We start from the raw sequence: 20,450 nt of genomic DNA, 5'->3' as shown, positions 1-20,450 counted from the left end.
TTCATCTGACCTCCCTCTTCTGAGCTGTTCCCCAGGAAGCAAAGCTCACAGTAACTGTGGAGGAGCCTCCCCGGATCATGTATAGAGAAGTGGCTCACGCAGTGTGAACTGCAGTGGTCCTGGATTTGTGCCATTCAAATCTCCCTTGAAGAGAGAGCCTGTTGCAAGGAGTGTAGTTAGCCGACAGCCTCCAGCGGCAGGACCTTCTGGATCCTGTGCAACTCGCACACATACTCAGACACAGAGAACATGCTCTCTTAAAAGATTGAGCATGGCAGGGATACTAGAGCCTGGCCGTTCCTGCCCAACACAGGACTCGTCTCACAGGACTCCTTGCTCTGTGGATCCTTCTTGAGCAGGCTGGCTTTCTGAGAGCTGCACCACACCGAGAGGGTGACGGTAGGTTCTTCCTCTCACAGTCTGAAGAGTTTCCCTGCCTGCTGTTGCTCCTTTGGTCCTTTATCTTTCACAGAAACTTCCTTCAACAAATCTGCTGTAGTTTTAATTCTTTTTTTTTTAGATGAAGTCTCGCTCTGTCCCCCAGGCTGGAGTGCAACGGTGCGATCTCAGCTCACTGCAGCCTCCGCCTCGCGGGTTCAAGCAATTCTCCTGTCTCAGCCTTCCGAGTAGCTGGGATTACAGGAGCCTGCTACCACGTCCGGCTAATTCTTGTATTTTTTAGTAGAAACGAGGTTTCACTATGTTGGCTAGGCTGGTCTCGAATTCCTGACCTCAGGTGATCCGTCCTCCTCGGCCTCCCCAAAGTACTGGGATTACTGGCATGAGCCACCGCACCTAGCCGTGTGTTCTTAATTCTGTCTTGACCTCTGCTTCCTAGAGGGAGAAGCACCCAGAGGGACAATTACCCTTTCTTATGCCTGATCCTAATGGGAGCACAGCTTCCATGCCAGCAGCCACACAATGAAACTGACCTCTCTCCTGCAGTGATGGTTCTGATTACATTACCAAAATTCAAAGCAAAATTTAATACTTCTTTTTTTTTTTAACATTTTAATGCCAAGAACACTTAAATTATTAAAATTGGGGGGCAATCAATTTACAGAAATAGAATTATTTATATTTTAGCAAAGCACTATCCCACAAAGTGAGTGCATACATAATGCATCTGCTCAAGAACTTTCCAGAAGATTCCCAATCAGGTTTTCATCTATTTCTTCAGATCTTACCAAGTTTTGCTATTTCCACAACTCCTTATTCTAAAACTTACAAGTCCATTTTTCAGCCTTATAACATGTTAAGAAAATTTCACATTTTCATCTACTGAAAAGGAAACGACCGTTATATAAAAGATGAATAAGCTGACAGTTTTGGAGGGGCCTGCATCATTATATTTAAATGGTTTCAAGTGTTTTAATTTCATCCACCATCAGATTTTATGCAAATAGAAAGTAAGGTCTGTGTCTCATATTTCGTGTGTCTCTCTGGGCTCCAGGAACTCTGCCTGTGCTAAACAAGTTCTCAATAAACAGCTAGTTTATTTAATCTCTCCCCATCCTCTCCTTTCTTCTACCACCACTCCAGGAGAATGGCCATTATACCTCTCAAGGCCAATTCATTTTTTCCCTTGTTTTAATTTTCCCAATATGCCTAAATATTTTAAATTATTATTTTTAATTATACCAGAAAGTCTGCTTATTTTACAAAGTGAAATAGATTCAAATATATGCAAGAACAACATTAATAACCTTCTTCCAGTCCCTTCTATCCTCACCCCTTAAATAAGCAATGGTAACAGCTTGATGTACCTTGGTCCATATCTTTTCTTATGCTCACATGGACCTGTGAAAATTGGCATGTTCATGTGTAGTATGTTTTTTGACTGATTAAAAAAAAAAATCACACTTACGCAATGCAGTTTTTTCATCTCTCTGTCTCAGTAAGTCAGACTCTGGCTCAATAATTTTGAAACAACATCACATTCCAAGTTATTTGTAAAACCACCATTTATTCAGTTTGCTTATTACTCAGGGCTAATAACATTGAGTGTATTTTCATAATTATATATATATATTTTGTTTTTGAGATGGAGTCTCGCTCTGTCACCCAGGCTGCAGGCTGGAGTGTAGTGGTCTGATCTCAGCTCTTCTCATAATATTATAAAACACATATTTATGTCTCTCCTGTGCATTGCTGTCCATATTCTTCATTCCTTAGATTTAAATTTCTAAACCATCAGAACCTTATTTTTCTGGATGGCATGAGACAGTGGATTTAGTTTTGTTTTTTCTAGATTGATGGCCAGTTTATATTTTAAAAAATAAATCGATCTTTTCTTTCTGAGTTGAAACAGCATTCTTTCCATATTTTAAATTCTTATATACAATTGCATTTACTTTGGGATCAATTTCTGATCCACTGATACTTTTTTCATCTTTTAATCTTGTTTTGATTATAGTGACTTTATAATACAGGTTAATATTTGGTAGGGCAATTCTCCCTATTTCTATTTCTTATTTTTATAATCTTCTTGCCTATTCTTAGACACTCGTTTATTTTTTCATTTGAACTTTACATTCGTTTAATGTAGTTTTGTAGAATGGCTTACTATGGTTTGAATGTTTGCGCCCTCCTCAAATTCATCTGTTGAAATCTTAACCCCCAAGGTGATGGTATTGAAAGGTAGTGCCTTTGGGAGGCAACTAGTTTGTGAAGGCAGAGCTCCCATAAATAGGATTCGTGTTCTCATAAAAGAGGCCCAGGGGAGTTTGTTTGTCCCGTTCCCCTTTGAGGACACAGCAAGAAGGCACCGTAAATAAACCATGAAATATGCTCTCACCTGACACTGATCTGCCTGTGCCTTGATCTGGAACTTCCCAGCCTTCAGAACTGTGAAAAATGCATTTATGTTGTTTAGTAGCTATCCAATCTATAGTATTTTGTTACAGCAGCCCAAAGGGACCACGACATAATTCGATGTGGTTCTAACAGGAATTGCATCATAGTTAGATGTTAATTTTTCTAAGAATTAACATTAACACTCCCCTTTCTGGAGTACTGGCATGTCTCTCCACTTGTTTAGATCTTGTCTTTTGTCTTTAAACATGACTTTATAGTTTTGTTTTTTTTTTTTTTGGTATAGGTAATTTACTTAACCATTAAAAACATTTCTTAGCCATTATTGTTATTTTATCATGATTTAAAAAAAGATATTTCAAGTGCAAAATAGATTATTAATTTTAAATATACAGAAAAATAGAAAACATAATATTCAAGGCAACATGCACCCTCCTCTCATACTTACTAGATTTTAACATTCTGATATATTTGTAGAGTATGATGGCATTCTTTCATCTTCCCCTTTTCTAGAGATGTGATCCTAAATAATATATAATGGTTTTATATGTATTCCTATGTAATAGATAATGCTTTTATGTGTTATTTAAAAAATAAATTTATATCCATGTCTAGTTATTGCTCGTATTGAGAAAGACCAACGCTTTTTATGTACTGTCAGTATCTTGATTTGAGATACTTTATTAAATTAATTGTAGTAGTATTTCTTATTAATATATTAGGCATTCTCTGTTCTCTATTCTATGCAAAGATACATAATTTTTACTTTTTTTGTACAATATACATGCCAATTGTTTTCTTTTCTTTTAGTTTAATTAGCTAAACATTCCAAATAATGCTGAAAATTATACTGTAAAAGCAGCATGGTTTTCTGATTCTTGATTTCAATGGAAATGACTTTAGAAATTCTAATATAATGCTTCTGTTAATTTTCATAGTCTTGTTATATTCAAGCAAGAGTGTTAACTTTTTTTTTTCAGGATAATATTTATACTTCTCACTCACAATTAGGGTCAAATTTTGGCCAGATCCCAGCCAGAAGAGACCCTGTATGTGAAAGTTGGGTATTTTGAGTGTCTTGGCATTAATCTCATCCTGTTTTATGGGTGGCAGCAGGTTTTTTGAGTTCGCATTATTTGCAGGGCAGTCTAGATGGTTCTCAAAATGTGGTCCCTAAATGACAGCATCAGTTATATCCTAGGAACTTTTTTGAAATTCGAGTTTTTGGGTCTCATCCCAGACCTACTAAATCAGAAACTCTGAGGCTGGAACACAGCAATTTGTGTTATCACTATCCTTCTGGCATACACTGAAGTATTAGAACCACTTTTTCTTTGCAGCATATACGTACAATGGAGTAGTATTTAGCTCTCTAATTAGAGAAGGAAATCCTGACGTAACCTACAACGTGGATGAACCTGGAGGACAGTATGCTAAGTGAAATAAAGCAGGCACAGAAGAACAAATGCTGAATGATTCAACTTAAATAATGTGTCAAAAATAGTCAAACTACTAGAAGTATAGAGTAGGATGGGGGTTGCCAGGGACTGGGAGGAAGGGGATATATGGGAAGTTGCTGTTCAACGGCTATAAAATTTCACTGTGCAAGATAAGTTCTAGCTGTACAACACTGTGCCCAGAGTTAACAACACTGTGTTATACACTTACAAAATTGTTGAGGGTAGATCTTGTAAGTATCCTTACTGCAATAAAAATAACACAAAGTAATATAAAATGAAACACACACACACACAAAATTAAAGAAAGTAAAATTTGAGAACCACTGGTCTGGAGAAAAGTGCAGAACTGAAACAGGCTATTATTGGCGCCATCTTTTTTTTTTTTTTTCTTTTTTCCTCTTCTCTTGATCTTGCTTCTTCCATCAGCTCTCTTTTTTCAGCAAGAACTTCTTGAAAGTGTTGTTTTATGTTCACTGTCTCCAAGTCTTCTCTTCCTGTTCTTTCCTCAAGCCACACAATTAGATTTTTATCTTTGTTCACAGTCATTGAAACTGCTTTTGCTGAGTCATGCTCATGTTGCTAAATCCAGTGGTCATTTCTCAATCTCCATGTTACTCGACCAATCAGTGGCATTTGACCGAGTTGATTACTCCCTCCTTTTCAATATACCTTCTTTATTTTTCTTCTAGGACAACACACTTTCTGGAGTTTTATCCTAGTTCCTGACTGCTCCATTATCAGTGTTGACACTGAATATTGGCATGATCCATAGCTGAGCAATCGATCCTTTTTAATTCCTCATCTCACTCACTTCCTTGGTAATTATCTACGCATTGCTTTAAATGCCAACTCTGTTAGAGTTGCCCAGTTTAGCAAATATAACTACAGGATGGCCAGTGAAGTTTGAATTTCAGATAAGAAACCGAAAATGTTTTACTATAAAAGTATCCCAAATATTACATGTGATATACAACATTAATTATGTTGATGGATAATTATTGGTATTAATTATTAACAGTAATCACAATAATTACTAATAGTTATATCAGGGAATTAAATCCATTACCTAAGATATATTTGGGACATATTTATCCTAAAAAATTATTTGTTGTTTATCTGAAAATCAAATTTTGTTATATTGCTACATTTTATCTGGTAATCCTAACCTATAAGCCAGGGAACTCCCAAGTTATATATTCAGCCCAGAGCTTTCTTTTGAATTCCAGAAATCTATAACTGTCTACATCTCCACTTTGATGATCAATAGACAATTCAAACTCAACATGACCCAAGCTGAGCTCCTGATGTTCCCCAACTCTAGATGTGCTCTACCCACAGCCTTCCCCTATCCCAGTTGATGGCAACACTTTCTTCCATTAGATCAGGACAAACACTTAGAGTGATCATTTTCTTGTTCTCTTTCTCTTGCATCCACACTCAATTAATTAGTCAGGAAGACCTATTGGCTCTACCTTCAATAGGAATCTGAATTTCCAACCATTTCACACATCCCCACCTCCATACCATCCTGGTACAAGTCACTCTCATCTACTGCTTCCAGCAGCCTCCTAGCTGGTCTCCACCCTTTTCCGTTTAGTTTGTTCTTGTGACAGAAACTCTAATAGGATCCTTTTAAAATCTAAGCCAGATGTTCCTCTTCCACTCTGCTCACTCCAGTGGCTTACTCTCATGCAGAATTAAAAGCCCAACTCATTTCAGTGGTCTTCAAAGTTCTAAATCACCTAGTTCCTGCCACTTCTCTGACATCATTTCCCATTATCCTCCCTTCATTGATTCTCTTTGATCACACTGGCCTTGCTATTCCTGGTTCGCTCTACCCACATTTCCACCCGAGAGCTGTTGCACGGCTGTTCCCTCTGCCTGGAGTGCTCTTCTCCCAGATATTCACCAGGCTAACTTTCTCACCTCCTTAAGTCTTTGCTCAATGTCACTTTCTCAGTGAAGCTCAAACAGACCATTTTATTGAATTTGTAATTCACTTCTTCACACACACACACACACACACACACACACCCTGAAGTCCCTTGTTCCACCTTATTTTTTACCATAGCACTTACCATTTTAACACGTTTTACTAATGCATTGTGTTTATTAATTATTGTCTGTCTCATCTCCCTCACTCTAGCCCAGAATGGTCAAGGAAAGCTTCTGCTCCTGCTTTTGGTTCTGTGAATTAACTTACCCAATGTTCCTTAAACTTACTGCCCTCTGAATACACTTTTACTAACACTAATAAGACCCTGGGATTTAGCTTTGCCCCTCTTCTCAACAAGATAATACAATTCGTTCAAAAAAGTAAATAAAGTCAAAGGGTTTTTATCTCAGAAAAGGACTTTGCATCTCCAAGGACTTCAAGACTAGCTCATCCAGCTCTAGCCAAACTGGCACAATCCCTATAGATGTTTCTTAACAGAAAGTTACATAAAATCATGTATGTTCCCCTGACAAATTTGGTTCCCATTTTATTTTATTTTATATTTTGAGACAGGGTCTCACACTGTCACCTAGGCTGGAGTACAGTGGCTAAAGTGATCCTCCCTCCTCAGCCTCCCAAAGTTCTGGTTTCTACTTTAAAAAGACCCTGAATGTCTAAAACAGGGTTTTTATTAATAAGTATTTCAGAAAACTAAATATAATGAGACAATGCTTTTTAGAATGCGTGCTACACGGCTGGGCACAGTGGCTCATGCTTGTAATCCCAGCAGTTTGGGATACCAAGGCAAGAGGATCACTTGAGCTCAGGAGTTTGAGAATAGCCTAAGCAACAAAGGGAGACCCCATCTCTATAGATAACTTAAAAATTAGCTGGGCATGGCAGTGCATGCCTGTGTTGCCAGCTATTTGGGAGACTGAGGCAGGAGGATCACTTGAGCCCAGGAGGTCAAGGCTGCAGTGAGCCATGATTGCACCACTGCACTCCAGACGGGGTGACAGAGGGAGACCCTGTCTAAATAAGAAAAAAAAAAAATGACTTGTAAATACTTAATAATGAGTTTTGACACTCTCACATCTCTTCTTTAAAATGTACCACCGATTTAATCTGACATCTTTCTCCCAAGAGCTTTTGGCTCAGCATAGCTCAGGTGAGTTTATAGCTAAAACCCCATTAATTCAACTAGCGAAATTGAGAGTTCCCAACTGCTATTACCCTCATTTTGTGGAAAGAGTAATGGAGTTACACGCAAGTCAAAGTGATTTGCCCCAAGTTTTATGTGTCATTGTCACAGGGTTTTTTTCCCTCATCAGTTCTTGGTACTTTAAAGCCAATATTTGGTTGCAGTTTCATGAGAGCTTTTAAGTGAAACTAGCTGTAAGAAAGCAGCCTATGAAAAGTATTTCATATTTATTACAGTTCCCTAGATCCTGGAGTATGCAGCATCTCAGCACTCAAGAAACAAGCAGTAAATTCTAAGGTCCATTTCACCCTGAGTGAAGTGATTGAAGTCAACAGTCATTAAAGGTGATGAAAGTGATAAATTCCGCTCCATATTTCAGCTGTTTATCATTACCGCCTATCCTCATCAATCAGTAAATTAATTAATAGATAGTGCCTATGAGGATATTTCTATTCATTCAAATAATTTATTTAACCACTCTCATAGACTTTTAATACAGCAAGAAGGAGATTTTTCAAAATTCTACCAAATTCATGTATGAGGTAAATGTAAATCTAATACAATGCTTTAGCAGCCTCACAAATTACATTTCCAAGAACATTGAAAATTATGAATATCAGCTCAATTGGCTCCCAAACTGGCCACATTGGAATCATCTGGGCAGACCAAAAAAAAAAAAAATGCATGGGCCCAATCCCTAAACATTTCTGATTCAGGTTTGGGTTTGTGGCCCAGGAATCAGAATTTGAAAAATAGCTCTCCGCTGAATCAGATATAAGTAGATCTGAAAAATCACTGAGTTAAATAAACAGTGTTAGGATGAAAGGTGAGTCAGCCAGGAATTTCTCATCAATTGGCTGATTATTAATGGGCCCAAACTGGACAAAGCAATTTCATTGGAAAGTCTTCATTTAGAATGTCAGACAGATAACTCAGTGTATTAGATTTCCTTTACAAACTGCTGACCCGTGCCATGTAAGGCCAAGGTGGCAACTTCTGTAAATACACAGGAGAGAGGCTGTGTCAGCCTTACCTCTTCTGATAGAAGCATTCCTCAGGTGTGCACCCTATCTGTAAGCTCGCGGGTGCCCCTATTTTTTTTTTTTCTTCCCAACTCGTCATTGTCTATTTCCCCACACCATACCACCTTGTGTGCGTGGCCTTCTCTGCAGGGGAAATCGGAACCAACTCCAAGTCTGAACTGAGAGGATGTACGTGTGAAGGAATAGGCCTCAAACAAAGACCTCATTCGAGCCCTGAGTACCCAATCTATTTTGATAAAGTCTTTTTAAATAATCACCCTATATATGACCATATTTTTCCTTGTTGTATTACTTCCTAACAGTTTCCCTCTATTTAATTTATACATTGAATCATTACTGTCTTCTGATAACTGTTCTGTATTTATCATTATTAAACTCATTTTATTGATCTCATTCTTTGCTCCAATCTGTCATAATTTTATGAATTTTAATTCAATTCTTTCTGCATTTATGATCCCTCCAGCATCGTGCCACCTTCACGTTTTTATTAACATGGTCTCCAGTCTCTCTTCTACGCTGCCAGTTATTATTATGATGTGATGTTAATGAGACTATTTAAACATATTGTACCACTGCAGCACCTCATTGGGGGAAAAAAAAAAAGGCTCACCTTGACATTAAGCAATTAATATTAACTTTCATGTTTAATTTTTTTGCCAATTTTCATTTATTTTGCATCAGAATTGCATGATTCACGTGCCTCTCCTATTCCTCTGAGTGTTGTGTAAAGACAAATGCTTTTCTCACACTGCCAAATAACACCACAAAGTGCTCATACTCTATTTCCTTTACCTACAGAGCATCTTAGTTCACCAAATAGATAAATTCTCAACCCTTCCTCACTTCCATTAGTTAAGGTAAAAACAAAATTCAAGGAAATGTTAAAATAATGTAAAGCCTTTGACATGAAACTACACAAATCCGCGATGTTTATAGAAAAGGCTGATGCTACATTCCTAAATTCATTGTGTGGAGGCTAAGTTCTAGTCGATACAGGATTTTCAAGTGTCCCCAAAGAGCTGCTTATCATGGATACTTCCCGTACATAGAAGAAGTGGGTTAAGATAAATTAATGGATTAAGATATAAGTATCCCTGAGCTTTCCGGGAATTTTAGTCTAAGTGTTATATACCTACATAAAGATGATAAACCTCAGTAGTGACCCTCTGCCCTTGTTTACACCTTCTAGTCACAAATTTCAGCTCTTTCTAGAATCATTAAATTTCAGAACATTTGAGAAACTATGTTAAGCAAGGTTGTTCTCTATTTCTTTATTGGTAAGCACAAGAGTGAGGGGTGTTTATGTAGCCCTGGGTTTTTAAGCCAAGCAATCCACCCTCTGTCTCCACCACCATTGCCGCTCATCCTTTGTGACTCTCTCCTTGATAATCCCAGGGATTGCTTCCAAATGGGGCTCTTGACATGATGACCAGTTTTCAAGTTGAAAGCCTTTGTTGCAACTTGCCCAGTTTTGACCTTTTAATTCCCAATGGTTTATAATTAGTGATTTAGAATGTTTCTCCAACTCGACTTGTCAACTACTCCTGGTAGACACTTTGCTGGGCCCAGCCCCTAAGGCATTTCATCTTAGCAGGATGTCTGGTATCCAGCAATGTTTTCTCTGTGTCCTTCTGGAAAATTCAGATGGCATCCGTGCAAATGTAGTCTAATTGACCTGAAGTGAAAAATGCAGCCATTTCAAATCAATAAATTTTATCTGTACAGCTGAACCATGTACTTCTGTTCCTAATGACTATAAAGTCTTAAGACATTCTCTGCCATACCTGTGAATGTGAAAAATGGCATATGTTTGATTTTCCTGAGTAGAAAAGTTTTAAGTTATCATTGAACTAAGAGGGACTTCAAAAGTCAATTTGTCTAAGGTTTTCAACTACTTGATAGACTCTATGATGCAGATTTTCAAAGCTGGTCTTTTGAATTCCTTCCAATCTCATCAACTATAAGAGGCAAGAGGAAGGGACCTGAAAGACCATGTAGCTGACTTTCTCATTTAACAGAATAAGTAATACAAATCACAGTTTCAGCTCCTAGAGCTGGAACTAGAACTCACGTTTCCAGACTTGGTCTAGTCTCTTTATCACTCTGTTTGACCTTAGTGTGAAAAAGTTTCTACTTTTCCAAGGGTTAGAAAAGTGAAGAAAATGATGCAATAACAAAATTTAAGCATTATAAGGAAAATAACCTAGTATATGTTAGACATTTCTAGAATGTTTCAGGAATTTTTCCCTAGTAAAGCAGAACCATAACATTTTAAAATGGGAAAGAATACATCATCCTCTCTACTCCAGCCTGCATAAGAAGGCAGTGGACATGCTTGATACCTATATTAGCTTAGAGTTCATAAACAACTCCCTGTTCTTAAGTCTACCCAAAAACGTTACCACAATTGGATGTTGTATGAGAATGTAGCTGAAGCATCCAAGTGGAGAAATTTGTTTTAAAAATCCTCGAGCTCATTCACTCGAGTTATGTCTTCATGATTCCGAATAGCTTCATTCACCCTCAAAGCCAATGAAACTGTATCTATGGGGTGTAACAAGTCAGTTCAAATTCATTTAGTAATTTTAGGTAGAGAATAAATCTTCACATTATAGATGAAGACATAAAGACAATAAAGTAAGCAAATAATGTGGCTTTCTTCAGGGTTGTTTTATCTGCACATGATCAAGAGTAGTGTTTTGGTTTATAACTACAGATGCGTGTCATCATTCTCGCATTGTCTGTTACAACGGCCACTGTACACATTTGCCATTCCTTGGACACCTGGCTCCAGTCTTCCGTGTTCCTTGACAGTTTTATCTAGTTGTTCCCTAATTGGCCGTGCCCATCGTTGGTCTTACATCAGCCACATCTCAAATACTGCAGTGAGGGTGAAGGAATCATTGTGTGCACTCAAAGTGCGGTTAAGTTGCAACCACTTGCAGGGAGGAAAGCAAAGGGTCTTTGTAGAGCTTTCAAGTCCTATAGTTGGAGACTTTGAGAGTTATGCTAGACCAGTGCTGTTCAACATAAATATAATGACAGCCATATATCATTTTACATTTTCTAGTAGATACATTATGAAAAAGTTTTTTTTTAAATCTAAAATTAATATTAATCTATTTTATTTATCTCGATATATTCAAAATATCATTTCAACATTTAGCATAGTTGCATTTTAGGTGCTTAACAGGCCACATGTGGCTCGTGGCAACTGTATTGGAGAGGGCAGCACTAGATAGTTCTCCTGGGAAATCATTTTCTTCGGTTAATCCTAGTAAGCAACCACTCCTTACGATGAATTTTCCATGTTAAAAAAAAAATCATGGCAAGTCAAGACTTCCCAACTATAAATCAGGTTCTCCAAATAACAAAAACAATAGGATATATATAAATATATATATATATATATATATATATATATATATATATATATATATAGAGAGAGAGAGAGAGAGAGAGAGAGAGTGATTTAAGAAATTAGTTCATGCAGTTGTGGAGGCCTGCAAGTCCAAAATCTGCAGGGGAGGCCAACAAGCTGGGGACCTAAGGAAGAGCAGATGGTGCAGCTGGAGTCCACAGACGGTCTGGAGGCAGAATTTCTTCCTCCTCAGAAAACCTCACTTTTTATTCTCTTAAAGGCTTCAACTCATTAGATGAGTTTCATCCACATTGTGGAGGGTAAGCTGCTTTACTTACAGTCTACTGATTTAAATGTTAATTACATCTGAAAATATTGTTTCACAGCAGCATCTAGGCTGATGTTTCTTTGTCGTCGTTTGTTTGTTTGTTCTGAGACAGGTCTTGCTCTGTTGCCCCAGGGGCTGAAATGCAGTGTTGGAATGATAGCTCACTGCAGTCTTAAACTCCTGGGCTCAAGCTATCCTCCGACCTCAGCCTCCCAAGTAAATGGTATATAGGTGTGTGCCACAACACTTGGCTAATTAAAAAAAAAAAATTCTTTTGTGGAGATGGGGTCTAGCTATGTTGCCCAGGCTGGTCTCAAACTCCTGGTTTCAAGCAATCCTCCTGCTTCGGTCTCCCAAAGTGTTGGGATTATAGGCTTGAGCCATGGTACTTAGCCTAGACTTGTGTTTGATCAAACATCTGGGAATCATAGCCTAGCCAAGTTGATCCATAAAATTAACCATCACACCAACCAAAACAAAGGAAATGGTTTGAAACAGTTACCCACGTAACTCAGGAAATAATCCTTATCCAATAAGTTTAGATATTAATTAAAAGTAATACAAAAACTGCACTTAGTTTTGCAACAGCATAATAGAATTCAGCTTTGCTTTGGCCGTGATGACCTGGCAAAAAGAAAGTCTTTTTACATTTTTCTGTAAACTGCTTAATATTCTGGACAGCCCTCCTTTGTAACATTTTAACTATTATAACCAATAACTTGACTGTGTTAAATTATCAAGGTGGATATTTTAAAAATTAAACAAATCAACGAAAGAAACCAGGAATGTCTCAATAGTATTCCCTTGGGAAGAATGGGCAATCCACAAGAGTATGTTACATACCTGACATCTAAAGACATCATGGGAAACTACAGATGTGGTTATTATTTATTTCACACAGGACTGATAAATGTAGAAATCACACACTTCAATTACTTCCCTTTTCTTCTGTTCTTCGTTAAATTAATATTTAGATAGTTATCTCTTCTGGCTGCCCGATATTATTTCAAACCCTCTGTCTATTTGGGGGTGGTATCCAAGAAAAAGTAAAAGGCAGTCCCTCTCCTCCCACTTTGGAACCTGAAGGGAACAGATGTCATCTTTGCCAGCTCCTTGGTGACTGGGATGAGACTATATAAATGAGGCTCAGCCAATCAGATGATTCCCCTCCCAGCGCCCCCCCCCACCCCCACCAACCCCTTTACCCCACCATTGCCGGCTCTTGGTGCAGGAGGATCAGAGATTATTGGCAGTGACTGTGGTGGAGTTGTGGAGTTGAAAGGCCAGTGGGGTGGAAGAGAGTGCACAGGGGCGCCAGTGCCAGCAGCAGCATCTCTGTTCAGCAATCATAACGCCAGGAATAGGGCATCATGGAAAGACTCTTCCCGTGGCTGTGACAGGCCCTTGACTGTGCTTTGCATTCTTAGCTCCTCCTGCTCACCTTCTGATTCTATGAGCTAGCAACTATCTTCCCAATACATTTTTTTCTTAAGTTTTAAAGTAGCCAGAGTTAATTTCTGTTGCTTAACAACAAGAGCTCTGACCCAGTCTAGAACCCCACAAATGGAAGATGATTTTTTTTTTTTTTTTTTTTTTGAGACAGAGTCTCACTCTTTTGCCAGGCTGGAGTGCAGTGGCTGATCTCTGCTCACAGTAACTTCTGCCTCAGCCTCCTGAGTAGCTAAGACTACAGGCATGCACCACCAAGCCCAACTAATTTTTGTATTTTTAGTAGAGACTGGGTTTCACTGTGTTGGCCAGGATGGTCTCAAGCTCTTGACCTTGTGATTTGCCCACCTCTGCCTCTGACTCTTCAGATCTGCTATTAACTGCATGGATCTCTAATATTTTTTAGAGGGGTTTTCAAGATTTCTGGTCTCAGGACCTCTTTACATTTTGAAAAATTATTGAAGACACCAAAGAGTTTTTGTTGACATGAATTATCTACTGATATTTACCTATTAGAAATTAAAACCAAATTTAAACTATTAATTTAGTAAAAAAAAAAAAAGATACATCCCTTACTTGTTAGCATACATAACATTTTTCATTTAAAAAAAAAAAAAAAGCTTTATTTTTTTGTGCGTGGTGGCTTGTGCCTGTGATTCCAGCACTTTGGGAGGCCAAGGTGGGCAGATCACTTGAGGTCGGGAGTTCAAGACCAGCCTGACTAACATGGTGAAACTCTGTCTCTACTAAAAATACAAAAATTAGCCAGGCGTGGTGACATGTACCTTAGTCCCAGCTACTTGGGAGGCTGAGGAATGAGAATCACTTGAACCTGGGAGGCAGAGGTTATAGTAAGCCAAGATGGTGCCACCGCACTCCAGTCTGGCAACAGAGGAAGACTCTGTTTCAAAAAAAAAAAAGCTTTATTTTCAAAAAACACGAAAGAGTTTTCTGGTTGAATAGAACACAAGAGTCTCAGTTATGCTTCTGCATTCAGTCTGTTGTTATATATTCTTTGAGTTAAAGTATGAAGAAAATTCAGGTTTACTTAGATACATAGCTGGGAATCAGGAGAGCATTTTAGCAGCCTTTTTAGATATTTGTGAATATTCCTCTTTGATACCACACCAAGGCTTGACAAATGGTGGTTTCTTAAAGGTTAGTTGTAATATAGAATCCAAAACCTAGCAGTAAACAGTTCCTGTCTTACTGCATTACAATCTGTTTTGAAATAATTTTAACATGGGTCATTTGGAAAATATTGGTTTACTAAATTATGCAAATCTGAAATGTCAACATACCTCACTGTACAATATCAGAACCATATTCATTAGTGTCACGACCAAACTCATTAAAAAATACTTAAGTATTTGGAAATTGTTGGACTAATGGTGGCAAATCTAGGTTCTTGAAAATTTTTAATTTTCTCTTTAAAGTCCAGATTTTATCATTGGCAACAAAAACTCTAGGTTATTTTCCTTCAAGTGACGGGATCACTTCATTCATTAAAAAAACTACCCAACATGTCAGTCAGAAAAGGTACAGTTTGTCTGAGTCATTTTTTCCAAGTAGAAATGGTGTTCTATGATAAAAGCAACTAGTTCAGCTGCATTCGGTCACTCCAGTGCCTTTCCTGAGACAACCATTTTATTTTGAAATGCGGAGCACTTTATGTGTACTTTCCATTTCTCACAAGTAATGTTTTTAGAAACCTGTATTCAGGTGTCTAGATTTAATTAAATTAATAATTTTTGTCTTCATCAAGACATTCTTCAATGAAATTGACATTTTCTGTCCTGTGGGTGTTTGGCTTGAAGAATGCAAGGACAACTAGCATAGCTTGGAGCCACTGCCTTGATTTGTGGCAAGACTCTAGCAGTTTCACCTGCCATTGCTTTGAACCATCAATGCATATGCGAACACAATAGAAAAAGACAAATAATGCTTTAGTATTATTACAAAGACAGTTTTGACCCGACAGTCTCGCTAAAGGCTCTCAGAGCCTCCAGGAGTTCATTGAACACAGTGGGGGAATCACTGGGCTAATAAGTTAATGAGTGCCTGTCTACAAATGAGAGGCTTTGTAAGCCTTTATCATTACAGAAACAGGTGAAAATAAGACTTGCCATCTTAGTTTACACAATTTTGTTATAAATGTTTCTAAATAAAGAGTAACTTGTCCTACTTTATTGCAAGATCTTTCTCTAGGATTTTGAAAGCTAAAATATTTGAGTACTTAGAGCCTTGTGACTGGTTATTTTGCCATTTTGACCTCTCAAACTGTGATAGGTTGTGTCATAAAGTATCACTAAACTCATTTCAAGGAGTGAGGCTGGAGTGTCAGGAAAGGTTAGTTGACTTGAGCTCCTGTAATAATCCAGGGATACATTGGTTTAGATATCAGAGATCCCAGGAGGTGGTATCAGCGAAACTTTTCCTGAAATCCAGCCATCATGGGTTTTGATCTCTTGATTAAAGGCATTTAATTTGCAGTGAAAGAAGGGAGCAATGTAAAGGTAGAGATGAGAATTCTACATGAGCTGGCTTGAAATGACACCACAGAAAAGATCCTGGTGGACTTGAGTAGTATGTAATATTGGACTGAGCACAACAATGAGAACTACTAGTAAGAACTTTCTTCCTAGGAATAATATACTGGAGATATTGTGGGTTTGTTTCCAGACCACTGCAATAGAGCAAATAATCATAATAAAATGAGTCACCTGATTTTTTTTGGTTTCCTAGTACAAATAAAAGTTCTGTTGACATTCTTCTGCATATGGGTATCCAGTTTTTCCAGTACCATTTATTGAAGAGGATACTCTTTCCCTAATGTTCTTGGCACTTTTATCAAAAATCATTTGGCTGTAAACATAATGATTTATTTCTGGGTTCTCTATTCTGTTCTATTGGTCTGTCTTTGTGTCTGTTTTCATACCAATGCCATGTTGCTTTGGTTACTATAGCCCTGTAATATATTCTGAACTCAGGTATTGTGATGCTTCCAGATTTGCTATTTTTGCTCAGCATTGCTTTGGCTATTCAGGCTCGTTTTTTGGTTCCATATAAATTTTAGGATTTTTTTTTGTATGACTGTGAAAAATGACATTGGTGTTTTGATAGGGATTTCACCGAATCTGCAGATTGCTTTGGGTAGTATGATAACATTTTAACAATATCAATTATTCCAGTAGCTGAGCATGGGATATCTTTCCATTTGTTTGTGTCCTCTTCAATTTCAGTAGCTATTGTAAATGGGGTTCTCTTCTTGATTTATTTCTGAGCTAGTTCCTTATTGGTATATAGAAGTGCTAACAATTTATGTATATTGATTTTCTATCCTATAACTTTACTGATTTTATTACTCTAAGAGTTTTTTGGTAAAGTCTTTAGGTTTTTATAGATATAAGATTACATCATCTGGAAAGACTAAAACTGGACTCGTATCTCTCACCATTTACAAAAATTAACTCAAGATGGAATAGACTTAAATGTAACACCCAAAACTCTAAAACTACCAGAAAAAAAATGTAGGGGAAACACTTCAGGACATTGGTCTAGGCAAAGATATTTTTGACTAAGACCTCAAAAGCACAGATAACAAAACCCAAAACCAAAATTAAACAACCATATCAAATTCAAAAGCTTCTATACAGCTAAGGAAACAATTAACAGAATGAAGAGACAACCTGATGAATAGGATAAAATATTTGCAAACTATTCATCTAACAAGGGACTAATATTCAGAATATGCAAGGCATTCAAATAACCCAGCAGAAAAAAAAAAGACAAATAATATCATTAAAAGGTGGACAAAGGATCTGCGTAGACATTTTTCAAAGAGGACATGCAGATAGCCCCAACAGGTATATGAAGAAATGTTCAACATCACTAATCATCAGGAAAACGTAAATCAAAACTATGATGACCTATCTCACCTCAGAATGGTTATTTCTAAAAAGACAAAAAAATAACAGATGCTGGCAAGGATGTGGAGGAAAGGGAACTCATACACTGTTGGTGGTAATATAAAGTACAGCCACGAAGGAAAACAGTATGAAGATTTCTCAAAAAACCAAAAATAGAGCTATTAAACAATCTAGCAATCCCACTATTGGGTATTTATCCAAAGGGAAAGAAATCAGTTTATCAAAGGGATTCTTGTACCCTAATACCAAAGATATGGAATCAATCTGACTGTCCATCAATGGATGAATGGACTGAAAAATATGGCATGTATACACAATGTAATATTAAGCAGTCATAAGAAAGAATGAAATAATGTAATTTGAAGCAACATGGATGGAACTTGAGGTTATAACGTTAAGTGAAATAAGCCAGGCATGGAAACACAAATAGTTCATGTTCTCACTCATATGTGGGAGCTAAAAAAAAGTTAATCTCAGGAAGATAGAGAATAGAATGATATATATCATGGACTAGGAAGGGTGTGTGGGAGGGGGTGACAGTGAAAAGAGGTTGGTTAATGGTACAAATGTACAATTAGGTAAGAAGAATAACTTCTAATGTTGACAGGAAAGTAGGGTGAAAACAGCTATGGCTAAACACAATGTATTGTCTATTTCAAAATAGCTAGAGGAGAGAACTGAAAATGTTCCCAACATATAGAAATGATAAATACTTGAGGTGATGGATACCCCAAATATGCTGACTTAATTATTTCACATTCTATGCCTGTAATAAAGTATCACATGCACCCCATATATATGTACAAATATTATGTACCAATAAAAATAATTTTTAGAAAAGTTATATTTACACTTTACAACAGTATATTAAATATGTAATAGCATTATATCTAGGAAAAATTTACATAATTTAATTTAAAAATACTTTATTGCTAAAAAATGCTAATGATCAACTGAACCTTCAGTGAGTTACAATCTTTTAGCTGGTGGAGGGTCTTGCCTGGATGCTGATGACTGCTGGCAATTTCTTAAAATAAGATAACAATGAAGTTGACCACATCAATTGACTTCTTCTTTCATGAAAAATTTCTCTATTAACAGTGCTGTTTGACAGCATTTTACCCACAGTAGAACCTCTTTCAAAATGGGAGTCAATCGTCTCAAATCCTGACACTGCTTTATCAACTAAGTTGATGTAATATTCAAAATCTTTTGTTGTCATTTCAACAATGTTTGCAGCATCTTCTCAAGGAGTAGTTCCATCTCAAGAAACCAGTTTCTTTGCTCATTCTTAAAAAGCAACTTGTCATTCATTCAATTTTTATGAGTTAGTTGCAATTCAGTCACATCTTCAAGTTCCACTTCTAATTCTAGTTATTTTGCAGTATCCACCCCATCTGTAGTGACTTCCTCTGCTGAAGTTTTGAACCTCTCAAAATCATCCATGAGGATTGAAATTAAATTCATTCAAACTCTTGTTAATATTGATATTTTGACCTCTTCCCATAAATCATGAATGTTCTTGATGGCATCCAGAAAGTTTTCAATTTACGTTGCCCAGATCCATCAGAGGAATCATTATCAATGGCAGCTTGAGTCTTAATGAAATATGTGTCTTAAATAATAAGATTTGAAAGTCAAAATTACTTCTTGATCTATGGGCTGCAGAATGGTTATTATGTTAGTGGGCAGGAAGACAATATCAATCTCTACATCTCCATCAGAGTTCTTGGGTGACCAGGTACGTTGTTAATGAGCCGTAATATTTTGGAAGAATCTTTTTTTCTGAGCAGTAGCTCTCAACAGTGGGCTAAAATATTCAGTAAGTCATACTATAAACAAGGGTGCTATCATTAAAGCTTTGTTGTTCCATTGACAGAGCAGAGGCAGAGTAGATACAGCATAATTTGTCAGGGCCCCAAAATTTTCAGAATGGTAAATGGGCCCTGGCTTCAACTTAAAGTGACCAGCATTAGCTCCTAGCAAATGAGTCAGTCTGTCCTTTGAAGCTTCAAAGCCAAGCATTGACTTCTCTTCTCTAGCTATGAAAGTCCTAGGTAGCATCTTCTTCCAAAAGAAGGCTGTTTTTGTCTAGATTAAAAATGTATTGTTTGGTGTATCCACCTTCATCAATTATCTTTGCTAAATCTTCTGGACAACTTGCTGCAGCTTCTGCCTTAGCACTTGTTGCTTCACCTGGTACTTTTATGTTATGGAGACAGTTCTTTCTTTAAACTTCATGAACCAATCTTTTCTAGCTTCAAACTTTTCTTCCGCAACTTCCCCACCTCTCTCAGCCTTCACAGAATTAAAGAGTTTAGGACTTTGCTCTAGATTAGGTTTTGGCTTAAGGGAATGGTGTGGCTGGTTGGTCTTCTCTACAGACCACTAAACTTTCTCTATATCAGCAAAAAGGCTATTTTTCTTTTTTTTTTTTTTTTTTTTTTTTTTAATCATGAATGTGTTAACTGGAGTAGCACTTTAAAATTCCTTCAAGAACTTTTCTTTTGCCTTCCCAGCTTGACTAACTGGCTTTCAGCCTGTCTCGGCTTTCGACCTGTCTTCCTCACTAAGCTTGATCATTTCTAGCTTTTGATTTTAAGTGAGAGATGTGCAACTCTTCCTTTCACTTGAACATTGACAGGCCATTTTAGAGTAATGAATTGGCCTAATTTCAATATTTCTATGTCTCAGGGAATAGGGAAGCCCTAGGAAAGGGCAAGAGATGGGGAGTGACAGGTGCATGGAGCCCTCAGAACACACACGACATTTATCAGGTAATTTCGCTGTCCTATATGGGTGCTGTTTGTGGTGTCTTAAAACAACTAAAATAGTAACATTGAAGATCACTGAGATCACAGATCACCATAACAGATGTAACAATAATGAAAAAGTTTTTGAAATATTGTGAGAATTACCAAAATGTGAC

The 20,450-nt window shown here is 37.3% G+C and overlaps 1 long non-coding RNA gene across 3 annotated transcripts in view; it reads left to right on the top strand.

Moving 5' to 3' along the window:
- LOC141584065 (uncharacterized) overlaps positions 1-20,450 on the top strand; it is a 50,606-nt gene continuing 30,156 nt past the window's right edge. For all 3 annotated transcript variants that reach the window (XR_012516992.1, XR_012516993.1, XR_012516991.1), the window contains exon 1: positions 1-399. This is a non-coding gene — a long non-coding RNA (uncharacterized LOC141584065). The remainder of the gene's footprint in view (positions 400-20,450) is intronic.

This window comes from Saimiri boliviensis, chromosome 3 (genome assembly GCF_048565385.1).
Source record: "Saimiri boliviensis isolate mSaiBol1 chromosome 3, mSaiBol1.pri, whole genome shotgun sequence".
Taxonomy (NCBI): Eukaryota; Metazoa; Chordata; class Mammalia; order Primates; family Cebidae; genus Saimiri; species Saimiri boliviensis.
Note: the sequence above shows the minus strand (reverse complement) of the source record. Positions and strands in the feature narration are given on the sequence as shown.